The 23901-nt window shown below is 39.7% G+C and overlaps 1 protein-coding gene across 1 annotated transcript in view; it reads left to right on the top strand.

Moving 5' to 3' along the window:
• Positions 1-1645: 1645 nt before the first annotated feature.
• The window catches only part of cskl (c-src tyrosine kinase-like), a 51164-nt gene continuing 28908 nt past the window's right edge, over positions 1646-23901 (top strand). The window contains exon 1 of the mRNA XM_004539728.3: positions 1646-1983. The gene's annotated coding sequence lies outside the window, so the exon portion shown is untranslated. The remainder of the gene's footprint in view (positions 1984-23901) is intronic.

A 23901-nucleotide genomic window follows, 5' to 3' on the forward strand; every position in this document is an offset into this window, starting at 1 on the left:
TGTTTTTTAACTTGAGTTTGAACTTATACAAAATGCAGCAGGATATTTAAAAAAACAGTTTTATTTATTAAAAAACACACTATATCGGATTCATATCGGTATTGGCCGACATCCAAATTTATGATATCGGTAACGGACATAAAAAAGTGGTATCGTGCCATCTCTAGTCTCCACACTAAGTCTTCTCAAAGGCGTTCTGTCTGGTTGAGGTCAGGACTCTGTGCAGGCCAGTCAAGTCTTCCACACCAAACTCACTCATCCATGTTTTTATGAACGTTTCTTTGTGCACAGGAAGGGGCCACCCCCAGACCATAACACCCCCCCCCCCCCCCCCCCCCCCCCGGTCAATCGGAATGCCAGATGGAGAACTATGATTTGTCACTCCAAGGTCACGTCTGCACTGCTCTAAAGGTGCCGCACTTTACACCACTGCATCAGACACTTTGCATTACACATGGTGATGTAAAGCTTGGATGCAGCTGCTCAGAAATGGAAACTCATTCCATGAAGCTCTCCACAGAAAGTTGGCAATCTTTGCCCACCACCTGCATCAGCATCTGCTTACCCTTCTCTTTAATTTTATGTGGCCTACCACTTCATGGCTCCACTTTGTTATAAAACCCCTAACAGATGACTTCCCAGATTTCAGTGTAATTATAAAAAGCAATGTTTTGCTAATTTTAATACCAAAAAGTTATTTTTTGTTACTTATTTACTTTAGTATAGTATAAATGGTAGAAAAGAGTCAGAAAAGCTATAAAACGTAAAACCTATGAAACTTAAAAGTTATACTTAAATATACAGGGTGGGCCACCCACCATTGTTTTTCTTGTGACATTACCAATAAGTTTGATGTGTCACATGGTCCTCTTCCTATTGAAAAAACAAAAGTCCACCCATCTTGAGGAGTTTGCCCCCTCACATATACTAATGTGCCACAAGCAGGACTTTAATATCACCAACCATTTCCATTTTATTACGGTGCATCCATATAAATGGCCCACCCTGTACTTAACTTTAGTTAAAAGCTGTCCAATGAGCTGAATTAGAGTCTTTGGAGGGCCAATTCTAGCCCCTGGGCATTATGTTTGACACCCCTGCGTTAAAGTAGATAGGTATACTGAATAAACATTATTCATGCCTTCGGTCTGAATAACAGTACCTTATGGAATTATAAAAATAAACAAACACATTGGAGCACTGCTATCAAAGGTCACACGTGCTGTAGTCCACTTTATTCTTCGAACATGTTGCACTAAATCACCACGCAGCCCTAACAGTCAGGGGCGCCTCCAGAATAGTTTCATAGGGGTCGCCATATGGGGGCCACTAAAAATAATGCGGTGGCACCACAAAACAGAATTTCCATTTTTATCATGCTGTTATCAAATATAGGTTACTTGGAAAATATTGCAAAAAAGAGAGAAAGAAAAGAATTTTATGTCTATGAAAACCAAATAAGACTTTGAAATTCTTAATAATCTGTTTTAATTGCAGTCTATTACTAGTAAATGACAGCGTATATCTATCCTGTATCCTGTATTACTGCACCGCGGCTTTATCCCGTTGGAAAGGGCAGCAGGTGGCCATTTAGCGGGTAACCTTCCGCTGTAACAAGTCAGCCATCGGTTGACAATCTCACCTGTTGGCCACACGGCTGTGCTCACAGACCGCTCGCCCGTTGGCCGTGCTATTCCCATTCCCAAGCGCATGCGCTTTGCACTGACGGAGTGGAGACCATTTCCTTCCAGCAGCAGGCCTCACAAAGCTCCATACACACACACACACACACGCAAACACATAAGCATACACACATATGCGGTCTCAGCACAGACAACAGCCGTCAAAGCGAAGCAGGGTTTGGAATAGTGTAATCTTAACACCGCAACACCTGGATGCTCCCCAACCGCAGGAATCATTCTAATGGGTGTTCATCGCTGAACTGCAGCAGCATATGGTCGACAGCACAGTGGTATCTTTTGGGTGAGTTGCCCACAGCGCATTGACTGTTTTGTCTTGGGTTTGTTGCTGCTGCCGCTGCAACACAGGGTTTTAGCACAGGGGTGGCTCAGGAGCTACACCACACAGGAGTGTTATTACTGGGCTTTCTGTTACGTTTTAGAGTCAGGTTTTTATCTTACATTCACTAACAGAATGAAAGTGCCGTTTGCTCTAAATAGGTGCTGCTGTGAAGCGCAAACCCGAATGGGAGTGTTAGCTTGAGCTGCTAGTTAACGAGCAACGTAGCGTCACGAGATCCATTATCGGACGCAATTCAGTGTTATGCTAGGCTTGAACTGATTTTACTTACAACTCCTTACTCCCCCACCAATGCAGTCAGTAAGCTTGACAGTACAGCAGAAGACGGATAAATAAAGCATCTGTTAAAATGATCTTTGCCTTGTATGCTTGTGTCACCCAGATTTACGCGCCTGTGCTGAAAATCTCCCGAGTCACTACCTTTTTCTTTCATCTGATTCCATAGTCGGACACCTTGGTCGTGTCTTGGGTACTTGACCATTTCCTTTGACAGTCTTTGTCTGTGGAAACGCTGTGGTGCAATACCGCGTGGAAGCCCAAAAATAAAAACATGGGTCCAGCAAAACAAAACAAAAAGTACAGCATTGTTATACAGGCAGATTTTCCAGGGTGTTTTTGTTTTTTGTTTTTTTTTACTTGTGGTGGATCTAAAGGTAGAGGTTCAGTTAACGTGTCGTTGAAATTACAACCCTGTGCACAAATACTGCGGTCTGACCTTTTAGTGTTGTTCAGCGTGTTGCTGGGAATTAAGGGCGACAAAAGACTGGTTCTGTCCGATAATGGGTCCAGTAATCTTAGCCTCGTCCGCCTTGCACTAGAACACAGGGATCGAGCTGAGGTCCAGCCCCTTTCCTGAGGAAAATCTAATTCGTATCTCTCATGTTTTAATATAAGCTTGCTAACATCCTTACTCACTTCAGCATTTGTCTTGGTTTTAGGGCAGGACCAATAAAATAACGATAACTGTTAAAAAAAAAAACAACAACCAAAAAAACACTTAGTTATGTGATACTCTTTATCCCACGGGGAAATTGTTTTTCACTTGGCATTGCTCCACCGGAAGGTGCAAGGTCAGGTTTAACTAAAATTACATAGGGATGATTTAGTGTCCTGCTCAAGGATACATTCACAGGTTAAAGGACATGAACTGCACTAGCCACAGCTGCAATATTCATATTTCAGTCCTATTGGTAGTTTATAAAATTGGCATTACGACTCGTCTTGTCCCTGCAGCTTTGGCATTGTGTGCAGGTTCCGTGCACAGAACTTAAATATAATTGCCTGTTTGCAATGTTGAAACGTACATACCTTTACAAGCCAAGACTTGAGTACCCAAAAGCATGGTTATAGAGTATTTGTACTTTACATAATATTACTGTGTAGTTTAGGAGAAGACTGTCTAACTCTAATGGTTTGTAGTACACCTAATCAGTTCTGATCTTACTCCAGGGTTGTTTTCAGGGAACAAATCTTATGATTAGTGTATTATCTCTGTGCCAGTTCTTGTTATCTAATACATTAGCATGTTGTAGTAGCTTGAAATCTCAAATATCATCAGTCCAGATCTTGTTGCCTATTTTAATAACTGATTGCCTCAGCAGGTTTGACCAGCGATTGGCTTTTTGCATTATAATCTGGATGAAAGCAAAACAGCTGTTTGATGGGAGAGATAGTTGCCTTGCTCTTTTTGGATTGTAATATAAAATAGACACCTGTTTTTGCCTCTAAATTTTGCACAATGGTTTAAGAGTTTACCCCAAAACTGGAATTAAAGCCAAAAACTAACAATAACTTGAAAGAGTAGATTTTTCTTCCTTTGTTGTCAGAAAGTTATTTTTTTTTCCCCACCTGTCTTGACTCGTGCTAGTTATCATGAGCACATAGTGCTGATGAAAGCAGGATGAAGCTTCTGGTTTTCTATTAAATAAATTCTTTTACAAAGCATGAAGTGGGGGTGCACAGGCTTGGCATTCGTTATCCCCAGAGGAATCTGGTGAGCCAGACTGCAGCATGTTAGGAATCCATATGCTGTGTCTGTCAGGGCTAACCTGCTGCCCATAAGCTTGAATGTCCAGCATAGTGCACTGAGGGTCCCTGGAAGTACATTTTCTTGTTTTCATCTGAAAACTCTTTACCTTAAATGTTAGAAAATGCCATATTTTGGAAAAAGCTGAGATTGTGCTTTGAGATGAGAGATCACACAGCTCTTTATTTGAAAAATCAGACTTATGTAGTATGGTGGCCCACACCTTACAGACGGAAACCTTTGACCACACTTAGTTCTGTCCATTCCTATTGTCTCTTTGTCAATAGCTTCATCCCCGTCACCCTGAATGACTGATGGGTAGATCAGAGTAGTCCTGATTGAGGTGCAGCTTGACAAGCAGTAAAGGTGACAATACAAGCCTACTGGCCTAGATACATGTCAGCTTTCTTCTATTTAGCAATGGGGTACGAGAAGGAAGGGGGGGGGGGACTATGTCTGCTCGATCCCTAAATCTGCAAGAAGCTGAGCTGTGTTACTGTCTCATATTAAGCTTTGTGCCTGGCTTATGTGCTCAGCAGGGAAGTAATGGCTTCTCTGTCTTTACACTGACCATCTCATTGCACATTTGAAGCTTGTCCAAGGCCCTGCTGACCTCAACACAATGACATCGTTTAGTTTCCCCCACCCCCCCACAGGACTCTTCTCTTCAGCGCATGCTGTCTCTTTAATCGCCAACTCCAACAGCAGAGGAGGGATTTATTGTGGTGACTTTGGTGCAGAGCTCAACAGTATACTGACAAAGAGTGAAACATATAATGGTTACTGTGATAAAATTCCCACTGGTTAGTATTACTGTTTCACAGTAAGTCTGTTGCTGATTACCGCCCATAGAAAACTTTCTGTAAATACTGTCAATCAAGGTTAGCAAAAGTAGAGCAGAGCAGGCAGGATGTGTTTACTTAAAAGGCTTAAGGTAGTGACAGTGCTTCAGAGACTTTTATACTTTAAACACATTTTATAGTACTGCGTTGAATCCGTGTTGTAGTGGGAAATGTTGTTGTTAGTATTTAAAATTGTGTGCCTTGAATTCTCTGCTATCAGACTGACACGATTGAACAAGAGTTACTTTTAGGGAAACAGAGGAAAGAGCAAAGAATTTCAGGATCGGTTTTGTTTTTTTCTGGGTTGTGGTCATAGTTAGATTTTTAAGAGATAGCGGGAACCTTGAAAGACGATGGAGACACTGTGAAATTGCTTGTTATCACTTTATAGGGAACAAAAGGTAAGTACCCTTTTATCTTAATGTGACTTTTATCTTGGTGGGTTTTTGTCTGGAGACTATATTTGTTCATTTCCCATGATACCGTGCTATGTAGTAACCCAGCCAACATATTTTATTAAAGTCCAGAAGCTGACAGCTTTGTTGTTGTGTTCTGTAGACAAGAGTAAACAAATAAAACAGTATAAGTATAACTGCTTTCACACTGGATATTATTTGCAGTTGTTCTTTCGCCTCTGTCACCCAAAAGGAGAGAGTGTCCTTCACACACATTCTACTTGAAATACTCTGATTTATAAGAGGGAGCTGCCTTGGTAGATGTTTAGGGGACAGGATGTAGCTTGGCGAAACTGTCTTGGTATGTGTATCAGTAGATTTTAGCATTTTCATCACTTTTTAGAAGCACTTGGTTAATACTAATAATTCTGATATGAAATGTTTGTACTGTTGTGTCTCTAATACTGACATCCATGAGCAACAGGATTTCACACATAGTGCAAGGCACAGTAGGCTCTCATGTCACTCTGCATGGATGAATTCATCAATTATTTCATGGCTGTGTTCATTTTAGCATCGTGGTGTCGTGTGTTAGTAGCTCAGTGTGATGTATTGTGTCTGCTGCTTTTATTGTGTATACCTCCTGAGTAATGCACTTTTATGTTAGACCTTGCAAGATGCAAAGTGGCAAGACGTGGTACACGTGATTAGAAAGAATGATAGAAACGGAAATTGGCAGCACATCTGCACTGCACCTGCACTCCTTCCCCTTTTTAGGTGCATCACACAGTATCACTGGATATAACTGTGTAGTGAACAACAGATTAATTGTCTCAGCTGGTAGGTGATCATAATTTTCATCATATAGCATAACATTATAATACAACTGTATCATAATGTTGTCTATATCAGTTATTTTAGTAATCACGTAATCTATTGATTATTCCACCGATTAATTGGATACGAAATACTTTTGTCACATTAGTAAAAGGACATACGTCTTTCAAAACGAACTGCTCATTGGTTTCCATTTTAGAAATTAGAATAGAATAGAACTTCCATTTATTGTCATTGTACATGTACAACAAAATTGTGGGTGCACATTGGAGAAGTAGTGCAAAGAAAAGACTTGGTCTGAATAGAGTCGGTGTGTGAGTGGCCTGTTTTAAAGTTTAACTGCATATGTCTGTCAAAAAAACAAAAAAACAAACAAAACCCAAGCCATATTGGTGGTTTCCAAAAGGAATGTGCATATGTGTGCGTACATTGTTCAAGTGTGCGAGTGAATGAGTTAGTTATTTTATAAGCCTTTAAAGGAAGATGTCGTGGCTGCAATGAAGAGAAGTGAGCATATCAGCATTCTGAAGTTTGCCCTGGACTTTGAAGGAGAGTTTTTGTGCTGCTGAAAACAAGATGTTATGATGGTGTAAATGTTAATTAATAATAACCTAACAACTCTCAGGTCAGAAGATCAAAGTTTTACTGGCCCATGTACATTTTTATTGGCTTGTGAAAAAAAAAAACCATTTATTTTTATATTTTTAAATATTAATGCACTTTAATTAATATGATATTTTATATTATTTCACTTTTAATCTGAAAATGTTGCGAAAGCCTTGAAATAAATGTGGTCTAGTACACCACATGCTCCCCTTTAGATTCACCCCCGTTTTCTGCAGGTGTCACTTCCATGTAAAATAGGTCGGCTGCTGTCAGCCTTCACCATGCTATATAATTTAAACATGGGGTATCAGACTAAGTTAACAGTTCATCTGCAGATGTTAATTACAACTTCTGGAGGATTACTGATTTTTCTAAAACAAACTGCAGTGGATGTTTGATGAAGGTCTCCTGCTAATTTTTCTAGTTAAACAAAGCATTAAAGCAAAGAATTTGTGTTGAATTTTTTTATAATCGATTTATTTGATGAGTCATTATCCAACTCATTACTGTAGTTTACAGGTTCAGGTTACAGTGCAAAACCTGAAAACATAAAATTTACCATCTTATTAAAGGACTGATCACAACCTTTTAACTTTTCATCACACTGTCTTTGAATGAGCACAAAGCCAGTCTTACAAAATACTGAAACCAGAGCACAAAAACTATAAAATTGATGTGACCAAGCAGATAAACATTGGTCTCCTTATGTGAATCGTCATCTTATTTGCAGATAGACCAGCAACTGACAGAAAGGCTAATATCAGTCGACATTGCTCTGCAACATCGAGATCAGTTTCCTGGGTCCAGTTATATTAATAGCCGACTAAGTAACAATTCATTCAATTTAGTAACTGTAACTGATAAGCAGCACAGGCCTTTTTTTTTTCATGTGTTTCTACTAATGGCAGGCTGGCAGGTTGCTGTTTTGGCAGTCTTCAACATTTTGTAGCTTCTTCTCCAATGATTTATTTGTAAATCACACATTCAAATATATTCTAGCCCAGGTGTCTTGGACTGAGCTGGAGGGCTGGTCTCACCTGCAGGAGCTGTAGAACTAACTCTTGTGCCACCACACTGAGTTCTGCGAGGATGCAGAGCAAAACAAGGACATGCTGCAGGCCATTAAGTTAGAGCTGGAGCAGTTTGATAACTTGCTGAAGACGTAGCTATTTATATTTTTTTGTATATTGTTTTATATTAATCTCTCTGTATGGATGTTTAGCACAGTTTCACACTCATGATTTGTTCGCCCTTCTTTTTCACACTACTGCATCTTCTCTGACCTCCGTCCCCCATCCCCCGTGCTGTAATAGAGGCAAAACCTCTACATCCACTTCTTCCTACTGATCATGCATCCCAGTAGAATAGTGTAATTGTGGCAGCCGTCTTGCATGCAAACTCAGCTTGGCTTTTCCATCTGGGCAGCGGCTGGACAGCTCCTTGACGACCGGGGGCCTTCTACCGCCACGCCTGCTGGCTAGCTGCACAATGCAGGCAATGAGGAGAGCTGTAGGCCTGACACATGCCTTAGTCTTTCACTACGCCCACGGGCTCCGGAGATTTCCTACTGGGAACTGTTTAACAAAAGGATAATGATATAATCCGACATTTTAGCTTTTTCCTGTTTGCCTGTTCACATGCTGCTACTGAACGTCTGAAGATACTACCAACAACCAAGAAAACGGTTTTATTTCTATTAATTTTGTCATTTTCTGTACTTTCAGTGTGTGATGAGTCACAGCTGTCCATAAATATTTTTTCTGGTTTCATATGTAAGCTTCCTGTTTGTGTGGCTGCTTTATATTTTTAAGAGGTATTGTCATCAGAAAAGAAGCCTGATAACAACCCCATGAGATCTTTTCAACCATTTTTAACATGATCATCCTTCAATACACCACCTTACCTGTCTACCAAGAGTTACCTCATGGTGAAAAGCAGCAGACACAGTGACTGGTTATTTAAATGAAAGATCAACTTGATGACATCAATTTGTTTTGGATTTTGCAAGAGCTGATTTAAATTAATGAGGAAAAGGATATGTGTTCGCTATGGGAAACAGTTGGACACTTCCTCTTTCAGTGGAATCATGCAGAAGAGCACAAGACCAAATGATTCGCTGCTGGTGTAAAGCCCATTTCATTGAATTGGATACTAATTTGCAACGGCGTCAGTACCAAAAGGATGATCTCTGCCTTCTGTAGTTCAGGCACCACTTCAGACAGGCAGGCACACAGCCCCTGCACTCACTAGTAGACGACATTCACAGCAGTGAACAGCACTTTAGGACAAATTTGGAGAAGGCCGTTAAACCTCCCATTGAAGTATTAAATGGTACACCACACATGGTAACGTTAGCTGTTTAGCTATTAGCATCACCCGATAGCGACTTTAGCTGTCTTATGTTATTAAGGTAGTGACTAATGGTAAATGGCGCCACCGGGCCCTCTGACCACCACCAGTAGGCAACGGGTGAAGTGTCTTGCCCAAGGACACAACGACCGAGACTGTCCAAGCCGGGGCTCGAACCGGCAACCTTCCGATTACAAGGCGAACTCCCAACTCTTGAGCCACGATCGCCCCTGTTGGCTAAAGCACAACAGCACTTAAGAACTTAAAATGTGTATATATATTAATATATATACATTTGTTTATATCTGTATAGGTCTTACATGCATGTTAATGTATTTTTTAAACCACTGCAACAGACTTTTTAACATGCGCTACATGACTAAAACATTGTTTAATCATGTTATATCAGTGGCTCCATTTGTTATAGATTAGCAACTCTATCCTTTATATTTTGACTTTCCCGATTGCTTATCCAGTAGGGCTGCCACGATTAGTCGACTAGTCACGATTACGTCAACTATCAAAATCGTCGACGACTGATTTAATAGTCGACGCGTCATTTGAAGCTTTGTAAGATCCCAAAAGCAGGAATAAGTAGCAGGATTTAAGAGTGTAATAACGGACTGAAACAGAAGATGGCAGCACTGCATGTACAAGGATGCCAGCTGCCGTTAAACCCCGAAGAAGAAGAAACTGTGTCCCAGAATTCATAGCGCGGCCCAGCGCAGTTGTCAACAATGGCGGCAGCTAGTTAGTTTTAATATTACTCTTATTATTCTTTCTGGGTCACAAAATAAACGTTTAACATATTTTCAGGCGAGAATGTAGCTGTGTAAACCTCAAATATCTGCTCAGTTTATCAAGACACCACATATTTTCAAAAGCGCTCCGACGTTTTCGGAGGCGTCTGTTACCCACTAGCTCGATAGCTAGCCGGGGGCCATGAGAGCACCGGACTCCCGGCAGATCGTTTTCAAACCCACCGCCCTACTCAGGTTAAACATATACAAGTCACTTAGATAACTTAAAAATGTTATTGTTTGGCTTTTTTCAGTATTTTATTTGTTCCTGAGTAAATCGGCTGAGTTTATTAAACTCCACCGAAACAATCTGCACATTTCATTAAAATGTAATAAACTATCATCTTGTCTTTATTTTTAGTTAGCACAGACCTTAAACACTTAAAGCTGTAAGCTAATGATAGTTATATAAGAGCAGATGCTGCTGGTGCAATAAGCTGTACTTTTACGTTCAATGGATGATGATCTGATTAGTCGACTAATCGCAAAAATAATCGGTGACTAGTCGACTATCAAAATAATCGTTTGTGGCAGCCCTATTATCCAGTTTAGGTTCCTTTTGCCAAGAAAATGAAGAAATTATATGAAAATATCTGAGTCTTGCCACCTGATTATTGCACAAAGATCATTGAGATTTTGACATATTCAGAACAGCTGTCCCATGTAATATGTCCAGTCAAAGGTTTAGGTCAGTTAAAGGATTTTTGTTGCGATACAGTGTATTTATTTGACAGGATTTTTTCAGTAGAGTTCCTTTTCTGTCTGGTTGTTTTCATCTATAAATCAACTAGTTGAATGGACCACGTTACACGATACAAGGAAAAACTGACAGTTTTGTCTACACGAAGTTTATTAGCCAATTGCTAGGACATCCCATTCTGTCAGAACAGCTTCAGTGCACTTTTTCCAAGTCTCTGGAACGCTATTCTTCCAAAAGATTTTACCTTATTTGATAATGGCGGAGTTTAACACAACCTAAAGGTGTTCAGTTGGGTTGAAATGTAGTGGCTGCAAGGCGCATAGCATGTGATTCACATCATTTTCATATTCATCAAACCACTCATTCACCCTTGGTGTGCACATCCTGGAAAAGACCACTTCCACCAGGATGGAAAGTTTAATCACAGGACAATGTGATGACTCAGAACTACTGTGTATTAATTTGTAAAAAATTCATAAAATGCTTCCCACGGGATGAGGGGGCACCAAATCTCCTCATCATATGATTCGTGGTTTAAGGCTTCTTTAGTTTGTCACCTCTCTGCTGTGTATATACCCTGTGTGTTCGGATGCTTGGTCCTTTGGTTAAATCTCATTTGCCTGTTCAGTCTGACTTTCTACATATAACACCTGCGTCCTGGTTCACTGAAGCGCCTCATATTTGGGCCAGTGGGGGGAAATATGGAGGAAGTAATGCAGTCACTATGAAGTTGGTGTATTCCTTTGCTTCAGTTATGGCGACATTAAACCCAGTTGGAATTATTTTGACTGTTCTAAAAAGAATACAAGATGATTCACTGATGATAATGGCAATGAATCCTGTCTTAGCAGGGAGGCTTCAGCAGTTCCTCTTTTTATCTGCCCTCTTCAACCCCCCAATGCGTTCGAGTCATCGGATACACTTCAAAGATACAGTAAACGCTTGTGCTTTAATGATGTCACACAAAGTGCTCAGATGTAAAGTGACCTGAATTAGCTCCTCTTTAATACAAGGAAGATTTTACTTGATCTATTTTGTGTGCAGTTTCCCTCAGGCTATCTTTTTAATAAAGCAACATTTTTATTCTTTCTTTTTTTGTCTTAGAAGAGATTACACTAAAAGTGCAGATGGTTATCGTTAACTGTGGCCTACATCTGAGCATGTTTCTGATACAACAGCTAATAATCTCAAGAAAATAATATTCTGAGCAGTAGGTGGCAGCTGAATAGATGTATATGTAAGTGGGTTTATAATTACAGATTAGAGATGGACTGATTAAAGGCCGCCTATTGTGTTTCATAAATTAAAATCCTACCTCACAAAAATAGCTTAATAGTATAGCCCACGTGTTTTAGTCAGCACTTGAAATATTGAAAATAGAGAGAAATAGTATATTTTTGTTGCACTTAATACTCTGAATAATGGTGGCGGGTAAAATAAATAATTATTTGGTCTTTAAGGAAGTTTACGTTACATTCTGTATCTGTTGCTGAGGATCGTTTATTTAGGGTACGTACACAATGGGAATCTTACATGTTCATTAGATTCAGCATTGTGTGGCTTGGATCTTGTTATAAATCAAGTCCACCATCATGGTCATTTTAAGTTTCAGGTTGAAAACAAGGCTTTTCTTTTGCAAGTTTCAATTCCCAGGCTAGTCCTGTTACACATGGTCCAATGGAACCTCAATGTTAAACGTGTATTTTTAGAAATACACTGAAGGCTGATCTAGTAGTATGCATGTTAGCAGGTGTTATTGGTTGCATAGTTTGCACTGTATAACTAGTTTCTACTCGGAACTCGGCTCTTTCCCTTTTTCTTGCATATTCTTACTAAGCTGTATGATTGATTGTCTGACACCCTGGCCCAATAAAACAGTTCCATAATAATCTATTCAAAACACCTCCAGATTATTCTTTTCTCTTATATTATAAATAAGCATTTCAATATGAAAACAATATTTAATAAACCATTTATCTACAAAACAAGTGAACAACCTGGGATGTCTTGAGAAAAATGTATGCTTTTTAAACTGTATGTCTTCAGTTTTCCATATTCTGTCAGTCTACGGGCATCACAAAGACATTTGTTGCATCACCATCTCAATTCAGTGCACTACAACAGAACAACAAAAGAAAGAAGGCTCTAAAACTGACAATTCAGACTCCAGGCTTGGATGAAATGAACAGTTTTTAACAAAATTGGTATTTGCAACAGAATTGTATTCTACGTACCAGTACATGCAAATTAAAAATGAATAAATAAGTCTAAATTTAAAAAAGTGACGCAGGTACAATGCACTAAACAAATAAAAAAGTGACTGACTGAATATGTTAACCAGTTAAGAGCTTATCCAAATGAACCTAATTTTCATAAAATTGCGCATCTCACACTCACACAAAGGCTCATAGTCCACTCTGAGTTGTGTACATACATTTTATCACTCATTTACAGATCATCTGCTGTGACTCCTGATGTCGACAACTTTATGGGGTCAGTGTCTAAGGAAAATAAACCCATCCTTCTCAAGTTTCTGTAAAGGCAGAGTCTCCTGGGAATGTAAGAATTCAGGGTCATTTCATATCCAGACACTTCTCCCAAAGTATTTATTTGGTCTTTTTGAGTTTTAATCTCGTTGTCTCAAGTAATTTAGACTTTTAGATCATTTTCTGTGGTTCTTGTCCAATGTTCTTCCTGTTTTTATGTCTCAGTAGGGCAAGCAGAAGATTTTTTGTTACTGGCACAGGAGGTTCCTTCACGCTCATTGTGAAGTTATGATACTAATAAATACTGTTTCAATTTTTTATACCATAGTTATGCATGGATATATCAGGATTCCTGAGAAATAATTTTAACCAGTGCTTTTTAAACTGGGGTTAATTTCCTCAAACATAGAATACATTTGTTAATTTAGAAATAGAGGAAGACTGTATATGTGTTTGTTGAGTAAGGTAGTAGATTCATTGTCTTAACTGTATGCGGAACAATCTACCTTATGTGTGTAGGCACTCCCCAACGGCCCATTGTGAAAAAGTGGAAAAGTCCTGTATTTGTATTGTGTTATAGCTAAGCATTCAGCGTTGGTGCATTTTAATAGCTTGTATTATGGTGAGTTTTAACTGTGAAAATAATTCTCTTATTAGTACTTTTCGCTCGTGCAGATGTGAACACAGTAATCGCACTTTGGTAGGGACCAGAACAATCGCACTGAGACCCTTTGGAGGAGGCTCGGTATGGTCCCAAATGAGCTCCAGAGTGCTTTCTTTATTGTGCGAACCAATAACCAGGTGTACATTACAAGTTTGAGGTAAGGAATAAAAAGCCCATAGCCACATAAACTTTGAATTCTCAATGCGGGAAGATACAATAAATGTGCAAAGGTCTGTACAGACTAGCAACTATCTGTGAAATGAATGTAAATACTCAATATTTTCCAATAGTCATCCAGTACAGCACCTTCTTCCTGTATTTACTCTGTTACTCCCACCCAGAACAGACTTAAAACTCTCACTTGGGTTGTAGTGACGCGTTCCCTTGGATTTTTCTTTGTGTGAAAATAAACTAAACCATGAGTAAAAGCTACAAGTTTACAAATTCATCAACTGATCCGGACCAGAGTAAGCGAACTCTAGGTGTGAAAATGGCCTAAGACTGGCTCAATTTGTTAATCACGTATGTACTTGTTAATCACAAATGGAGGAAGCCCTAACTTTATGAACTCTGCAGGTCAACTTGCAAATCTCAGCAGAGTAAACCGTGTCTGTTTGTTTTTTGTATAACATATTTTTTGTAATTTTCTAATTCTGTATGTTATTTTACTGACCAAGGTATAAAACTGTATTTAAGGTCATACAGTGCATCAAACTTCACTTTAAGGCTGTGTGCCTGTCCCTGGACTGTGAGAGTGAATGGGGTTATCGGAGCATGAAGTCTGTCAAGCTTTCATAAATTTGCAGAAGAAATCCCCAAGTCCTACTCTCTGCAGGGAAGATTTGGAGCTGCTGTCTGTGCAAACATTGGCTCTGCATTAGCAGAAAGTCTCCTAATACCTCATGCCTGCCTCGCTGTCTACCTGGGTTTTCTCACCTACACCATTACTGTCACCTTAACACCCAGTGTCCAGTGGTAAAAACAAGATCTGGATGTGCTGCCTAAATGCATTTTTCCAGTTTACACATTCTCGTAGAACCACATGCACTAAAACGCTCACACAGCTGTATATTCTGAGCGAATGTGCTAACTGCGGGTTTCTCATTCTGTTTTTTGTTTCTGCTAGTCTTGTGTTGTTTTCCAGCCCAACAATAGACTGTTTGGCAGGTTGTGTTGCCTGGTATCTGTGTGGGGAAGCAGAGATGTTTTCTGCTTTGATTTAACAGAGGCACAGTGTGTAGGAGAGTGTCTTTTCAGTTAGGCTCTTTTTGCAGCAGATGCAAAGCAGGTGAGTAAGAGGAGTTTTTGGTGTGTGTGCGCTTGCATTTTAACGTCCTAGGCATGCTTAGTATGATTTTAAAAGGACTTAAAGTAGGACATTGTTTATATGGTGAAATGTGAATATTTTCATTTCTGTCGTGCACACAGCCATTCTTTGGACCGTCCCTCATTTTCAGTGTTGAGCGTTTAACATACAGTCACAGCAGCATTGCACATTTATATCTGTCAGTTCTCCTTTAAGCTAATTGGGCTACATCATTTAACCAAGCCTATGAAAAGAAACCAATGACCTAGTTAATAGTATCTCTTGGGGTGTACTATTATGGCTGAAACAGTAGTAATTCTGAACTGGTTATGCTTGCGAGATATTTTAAGTGTAGTTTATCCCTGTCAAAGCAAAAGGATAGCTACGTGTCGTCATTATTTTGATGTGTTGATTTTAGAAATTCCTGTTATAGTTTTGTTTTAGTAATTCTACAGTTGTTTATTATTAAATCTGACATGCTTTGATAGTTACATGGAAGTAACAGTAATGATTACCCCAAGTAAACAAAAACAAAGAAACATCACTTTCTCTCTGTCACAGCAGTTTTCTAAAGAAAAACCTGCTTCAGAGAGAACACTAATTTCACTCGTTGTCAGTGTGGTGAATATGCATGTGCACACACACACTGTGTGCGCAAGTCTAAACAGGCAAATGTGTCCGTACCCCATAGTGTGCGCTAATGCAAGTCTGTGGTTGTGAATTAATAATTCAGAGTACTGGCATAGCAGGGTGGAGCCTTTATTATTCATGGTTGGCGATGGAACCAACAGATGACTGCATTAAGGATGAGCAGATAGTCCTCTGCCAAGAAACCACACTTCCATGCCTCTAGCCGCTGTCATTTACACCTACCAGTCCTCTACGCTCGTCTGACTCCTCCTCTTTTTTTCTATGTCCTTGTTCTCCTGATCTCTGTCCTCTCCATCTGTGAGCATCTTTTTCTCTCTCATTTAGTATCATCTTCCTCTCTCTTTCTGCATCCTAATTGCGTTACAAAGATCTGTTGGCAGTTAAAGAAACATTATGTAATAGCACACGTATATTAAATTGGAAATATAATGTGGAGATCAAAAGTATAGTAGTGATTCGTCAATTAAATTTGGTAAACTATATAAATATTGTAATTGCTGAGCAGAAAGGATTTATCAATGACTGCCTTTTGTGATTGGTCTGGCCAGTCAAACGCTCGTTGACCACGACAACCTGATGAGTGTATCTCTCATTTTTTCAGAAGAACGCTCTGTTTCTAGCTGTTGTTGTTTTCTCTTGAGCAGTAACATCCATTTGTAGTTACCTTATTTTCAAAGGCGGAAAATATTCCGGTTATTTCCAAATCTGGGATTACTCGTTGTGCAGGCAGTCTGTATAATCACCGTTTTGAACCATAATAGTTTCAAGTGTCATTTGCAATTTGGGTTTTGGCTTCATCTTCTCCCTGTATGCCTCTCTTCTCCCTAATTCCCTCCTTTATTGTCCACTGAATCTTTTTCTGCGTGGTCTCAGTGCCACTGCCCCTGAATGCTGCTTTTATTGAAGAGATTCTGAGCTGCTGTTGCCACTAATGCTGCTGCCATATTGTACCCGAACCCCGCTGTGGCTGCTTCTAATGAGATTCTTTGTGTCTCCATCGCCGTGCTTTGCCTCCTCGTCTCCTCTTCTGCTCTGAATAGAGGAGTTGTCGCGGTTTAGCATCAAAGGAATAGGAGAGGCAATGAAAGCAGCAGAATCAGCAGGCGGTTTCTCTGTGTATCCCCTTCCTCAGTCACTCTCCTAGGATGTTTAAACCAATAACGTATATAAATGTGCACGTTTAAGGTATAGTATATTAAGCCATGACTGCGTGTGCTTATTTGTTTATATACACATATACACTGCATTGTTTCCCACACTTGAGCTGTTTTCACAGAGTCTGGAAAATCTGGAGAATCTGGGCACATTTAGCACACAGCAGTTTGTTAGGGATGTTTTCACAGGGCTGCTCATTTCCAGAAAAGGTTTTGTCAGTATTGAGATCAGAATTATCTCAATACTGACAATTGCTAGGAGAAGAAGCAGCTACTTTTGGGTGCTCCCTTATTTATAATGGGCTGCAACAGCAGGTAGCCGCACATATTTAATCTGGCAGATTTTTACTCTGGATGCTTTCCTTGATGCAATCCCAAAAGGGATTTGTGTCTCCTTTCAAAATCAAACTCGGGATCTTTCACTTTTCTGGCAAATGTGTAAACCACTACAATGTGGAGACACATTTAACATGATCTGCAATAAATACGGGTGTAAATTTTTATGTGGCCTAAAAGTGTGTCGTTGACATGAGGGCACCATGAGTGTATGTTCCGTAGCACGCATTACGATTTAGTAAAAAGGAAGCTAGTTCAGCAATGTTGAACAAGCACAATGCTTTGAAAATATGCAAGAAGACTGTTCCTTCTGTCATATTGTGCAGGCTGCTGAAGAGTTAGAAGGTTACGTTACTTTACTGTTAACCTGCTAAGCAGCTTTTATTTAAAATTTCCAGTGAAAACACTCCCTAGGGTACGTTTGTGTTTACATTAGACTTCTGCTGTGGTACTGTAAATACTGCTGTGTAACATCTGTTGCAGTGTAATGCTGCTGCTGGCACCTTGTGGTAATAGAGCTACACTTTGAATTAGGTAGTCTGTCATAAGTGATGGTAGGAATTTTCCCTTTATTTTGTTTGAAGTAATAAATGTGGTAGCCTGCAAGCCGGAGTAACAATAAAGCATTCAGTATTTTTTTTTTTTTTTTTCTGTGTCGTTACAACTTAACGAAAGAAAGAATATCTAGAAAAGTTCAAAGTTTTGAAGTGCATGTGCAAAATGGCTACAGACTTTAGTTGTGCAGGCAGCCTGGCCATTTTAATGGCTGGGACTAATTTAAGCATTCGGTTTTCAAAGAACAAACCCATCAATGATAATTTGATTAATGGACAATCCATTGGTTATTAGTTTGACTTCTGTCACTACTACCCACTGAACACGGGGCTTTATGTCTCCGTTCCCACCTGGCTCGCTGATGTAGCCCCCTTGTTAAACTGCTTCTCCAGTGAACTTTTTTTCACATGGACTGCAATTCCCCGTCCGTTTCTGTCTCAGACCTCTCATCTCTACTTGAGGAGCTTCCAAGAACCCAAGTCATCTTTTCCTTCTGTTCACCTCTGCATTTAACATGAACACTTGCATAACATCACCACTGAGCTCTCCTTGGTCTGTCACACCTACCATCTCATTAATGGATGTAATTAAGTCTGTACAGCCAGCCCCACACACACCTACTTGCACTGTACTTTTGAACCTGTATTGCTTTCACTTTGTTGACTCTTGCCATCACAATTGCTCAGAATAAACCTTTACAAAGAGCTCCGTGCCCCATCATTCAAAATAGGACTAGAGTAACTTGAAGGTAAATGCTGGTGATGATAAATACTTACAGAAACTACAGTCAACATTTCAAGCATCTGTTACATTTCTTCTGTCTCTCCTTAGTCAGGTGAGCAAGCCATTTTGGTGCCTTGGCAACTCGTAGAGCATGCATTGCATAGTCTGAGATTAGACCAGACTTTATCTAGCAACTCCCCTGACTTCATTAAATGCAGTCCTAATAGAGTTGATTGTCCCTTTTTAATATATTTGGTGCTACTAACTGAACAATCATCGTTCAGCTAATTGTATGAATATGGATTTTTTTTTTTTTTTTTTTAGCTAATGTATGTTCTTATGAAAACCAAAAATGCAACGCAATTAATAATGGGGCGATCCTCTAAAAGTAGTCCAAGCAGGCTCACTCCCAGCAAGTAGTCTCTTCTTTGTCTCCAGAATGTAGGAAATGATGAAAATGACTGTAGCCTGCCTCCGCCTGCATGGATATTGAGAGGATATAAATAGCTGGGCTAGTATGAGTGTGTGCTGAGACTGGAACCGCAGCACACAGAGCTCAAACAATAAGCCGTCACCACTACCCTTCCTCCCCTCTGCTTTCTCCAGTCCAGCAGCCTCCCAGAACTCAAAGGGGGAGGTGGAGAGGAGTAGGAGGAAGGGGGTATTCTCTCTCCCTCTTCCTTTCTTTCTTTCACTTCCTGTCTCTCTGCTTTTGTAATTTGTCATCAGCGGCAAGCTCAACCCTGTCACTTGTTACGTCAGAGAAGCAGACTGGACGACTGCCTCCTGTCTTCCCACCTGTCTGTCAGTCAGTTGGCCTGTCTGACTGTAGAGTGAGAGGGTTCTGTGTCACGCTGCTCTATTTTTTATTGAGCCAGATAAAAATAGGGGTCGACGGATTAGATACACGCATGACTCCTTTAATCTTCTGCAAAGAAAGGATGGAGGGTTTTTTTTGTTTTGTTTTGTCTTTTCTTCCTCAGTTCAGACTTTGACTAGTATTTACTGTAATAATTTCTTTTAGGTTTATGCAGGTTTTCTGGTAAAATCACAACTTGCTTATGTTTAAAATTTAATTTGAAATCTTAAAATAATTTAAGCTGCAGCTGCTAAGTTCATTTTATGATTATCCATGTATTGGGCACTATTTTTAAACTGGATAAATGTTTCTGAGACCACAAAATCGCCTCAGCCTACATCACTGCAACCGTCCGTCTGTCTCTGTTGCTGCTAAATCAGAAAGTCAAAATAGGAACAAGAATTTCTGTGGGACAGTTACAGCAGCACCTCGGCTAAAAAAAAGAAAAGGTGGTGGCGATGGCTAGAAATGTTTCATGTGGCAGATGGCAGAGGGAGCCACACAGTCATAATGACTGAGTAAGCCACAGTTTCTCTGAACTTCCTTCCCTCTCTCCTGCCGCTCTGTTCTTCTTGAGATTTCAGGGTTCTCTGCAAACACTTGGAGAGAACATGGCTTTCTCTTCTGACTTCAACCTGGTATAATCCGAGAACTGTCTTTCAAGACCAAAAAAGGAATAAGTGGAGATAAAACCCTACATGTATCGATCCAAATGTATACACCACGGAGCCCTGCTTCAAAAGCTGTCACAGATTTATTACTCTCTGTGAAGATTAAAAAATAAAGGTAGTTTTTGGAGCATGTGTAGTTCCAGGGACTTCTTCATTGTTAGCCAGCTGCACTGAAAGGTTAGCCATAGTGCTGAGGGTGTTTAAGTCAAGTGATCGACAACTTCAGTTGACGCTGCCCACTCTGTCCGATTTTGGTTTTGTTGTTTGTTTGATTTTTTTTTTCTCCCCCTCTCGTTTTGACTGGTGTGCAGACTGGATGGTGCAATCAGATGGCAGAACAGGTGTCCAGAAAATGTGACCAGCGCTGTTTTATGCAATATTAAGGTGTGATTACGCCACAACCTCAAATAAGTTTCTTACCAAAGCATAACCAAGATTCTTACCATCCACCAGCATCTCAGCAATAAAAAAATTACTTTAGTCTTCTTCCATTGCATTTAATTTTGATTTAAACAATCTAGATGGTGTGAATTAGGATTAATACATGTAGTGTAAAGGAACAAATCAGGCAGATGTTTTTAAAGCTTATATCATGGAATCAGTTTATTTTCTGTAGCTCTTTTCCTCATTAACTTAAAAGCTTTAATAGCTCTGTAGAGCTTTTAGAAGGAAGACGAAGCAATTCTAAGCTGTGTTTACACTTTGCAACAAGCTACGCAACTGTTAAAACATACACCTGAGGTGTGTGTGTGTGTGTGTGTGTGTGTGTGTGTGTGTGTGTTTGGATGAAAAAACGTTTACAAGAAAGTCATTTCCTCCTTTGGGTTTTATGCAAACTTAAACATATGTTGTATATTTCAGTGAATTCATGCCTTCAACTTTTCCTGCGTTTTGCCTTGTGGACCGCTGCTGCTGCTTTCTGGTGTTGGCATGTGTCAACTAGGAGCAGGTTACACCTTGGAGAGATCGCCTGTCTCTTTTTAATTTTAGATTTTAACCAGTTTAACATGTAGTTTCATATAATGGTGATGAGTGACATGACACTTCCTGTGAAGAATTATCCAAATTAACTGTCCCTAATAGGTAGGGCTGCTCAATTAATCGAATTTTAATCACGATTACGATCTGGGCTTTCAACGATCATTAAAAATGACTGAGCCGATTATTAGCCCCTCCCTCATTTATCCGCGACACCTTAAAGGCCGGTCCGTGAAAATATTGTCGGCCATAAACCGGTCCGTGGCGCAAAAAAGGTTGGAGACCGCTGATTAAGAGGACCCGAGGGAAGCTCGGAAAGCTAAGCAGAAGTTATTTGGAGAGGAGAGTGACTGCTGTTGGTTGAAAAGAGAGTTTAAAAAAAAAAAAACTTCAGTGGTGTTGCACACTATTTTATATTATTTTTTTTAAAGTCATTGTTAACCCTTTAAAGCCGGTCAGAGCAGCACGCTCCGTTTTGCGTAACTACTTTTAAATCCCTGTAGAACCTGAACCGTGTAAGCTAGCGCAATAATTTGTTTTGCATATGAAACCGGAGGAGTTGTACTTACATCTGATGCCATCAGCTTGTCCTCGGTCACGGTTTCGTTCCACATATAGCTTTGCCTGTTTGGCTGCTTCAGCCTATAAGTCAATCAGATCAAAGTACTTTATCATCAGTGTATATTGATATGGTATATTTTCAAATGTTTTTCTCTGTGAAAAATACCATATGCTTGTCTTTGAGAGCTAACATGTTGAATGACCCACTAGCCACTACTTTTAGTCCACCTGAAAATCAGCTGAATTCACCCTCAGTTAAGCTTTTCGGTCTTTTTGAACACTGTGGTTTGGTTTTAGAATTGTGGAGAAATTATGTTGTATGGTGATTTTTTTTTTTTTTTGCCTCGCCCTTGCTCTGAACAGTCAAAGTCATGTGATCAGTGAAGCATGTGGAGCCTCGGTAGTGGCTGCTTGCTGTGCTGGACGACAGCTCATCCAGATGAAGGGCATGTGGACACTGAAGCCTATTAAATGTCTGGGGAAGCTGCTTGCATCTCTAGGCACATCATCTCTCTGCATTTCCACTAATTGGTGCCTACTTCCTGCTTCCTTGTGGGGAGTCTCTTGGCACATTGAATACACACACATCAGTGTAGTTGCAGATGCAGATACGAAGACAAATGCACACCACAAAGCCTGCCTGCTGCTATTTCTTCTTATGTCCATTTTAATCCCTCACCCTGTTTCTTTCAGTACAGCTTTGCACCAGTGTGCTGTTGATTTTGAAAATCAAAAGCTTATTAAAAAAACCCTGTACTTGTTTTTTTTTCAGACACTTGTCCTCTGATGGGATGACTCTGTTGCCAAATATTTCTGTTTAACTGTCATCCCGTTGGACTTGCTGTATGCTGTGATCTAATAACGACATTGTTTGGTTAGTTACTGCCCCTTCTTTTTATTCTTGTTTTTCTTTCTAAAAATTGGCTTTTAACATTTTCTGTGGGGTTGTATTTTTGAAACTCAATTCGAGTGCAAAGCTCACAGTTTGAACAGCCAGGCGGTCAGGAAGTGATGGATTAACTGTTCACTCTACAAAAGCTGTCTTTTTTTAGTTTAAGCTTATACTGTATATTTGCATACCCAGTAGGTCACATTTCCATATTTCCCTGCCTTTTTTTTTTTTTTTTTACACAATACAAATACAATACAAACTTTGTATTGTGTCTGAGTTGAGGTTCGATAGTCACAGCTGCACTACACTTACTCCATGTGCTAGAGATAAGACATTACTGTTGATACGTCATTGTTTAAAAATATACAGTCTGTTTATTTACTCTACACAAAATGAGGTTAGTAAATAGTGTTTATACATATATAAACTCATTTGTTCAGCAGCATATATTATTAAAAACACTACAATTTGGTTCAAGCCCAGGCACCACCAAACTGCTCTGTTGGGCTGTTAAGTCCAGGGCCTTAGCCCTTTTTGTTCCTTGGGTGCTGCATCATGGCTGTCTGTGCTCTGCTCTCTGCTTCTTCCTTCTCTTCTTGTTTCCATAACACTTTATCTGCTGTCAGTTAAATGCAGAATTTAATAGTTTGGTTGTTTGTTTGGTTGTTTGTTTGTTTGTTTGTTTGTTTTCTTTCTTTCTTTCTTTCTTTCTTTCTTTCTTTCTTTCTGTCAGTAGTTTATCATCAACTCACTTTTAATTTTACAGTAAAACATGTAGTCTAATTTAGTTCAGCATTATATGTTTTTGGTTGTAAATGGAAGCGTAACAGGGTTTTGGGGTAGTGTGTAATGGCCTGCCTTTGTCTTCTTAATTTGTTGATCATACACATCTGTGCACAACTAGAAATAATTTTGAACCTGCAACCCAAGTTGGCTTATAACGCTGTGGCTTTTCTTCAAAACAGTCAGAGAACCCAAAATAGTCTGACGCATGAGCAGGCCACAACTCTGTTCCACGCCACAAACCACCAGACTGCTAATTTTGTAGTTCAACCCTGTTTGTTGGTTTAGCAGTAGCTTACTAGTTATTAATGTTATTACAAGTTGGCTGGTTACAGCAGGCCAAAACGGCACTCATGGCACTGGGACATGTCCAAATGCTCCAGGTGGGCAAATGCCACCGTGTCCTGACTTTGACAAGAATGAACAATGCCTAATGTATGTTCACATTTACAGTGTTTATTTACTACTACTGCTTCAGTGAATAATTCAAATTCACACAGTATTAGCTGCTGCAGTTACACGTTGCAGTTTACACGTAGATTTGTTCAGTCTTTTTTACGGAAACCAAAAGACCCACAACATTTTTTTTTTGTGTGCACCAGCTCTTCCTTGTCTGCACCTCATTTCTGTTCTGTTCTTAATTGCCCCCATAGATGAGTTTTATTAGTTAATGTCACTAGATGCTTG

Source organism: Maylandia zebra, linkage group LG1 (genome assembly GCF_041146795.1).
Source record: "Maylandia zebra isolate NMK-2024a linkage group LG1, Mzebra_GT3a, whole genome shotgun sequence".
NCBI classification, from domain to species: domain Eukaryota; kingdom Metazoa; phylum Chordata; class Actinopteri; order Cichliformes; family Cichlidae; genus Maylandia; species Maylandia zebra.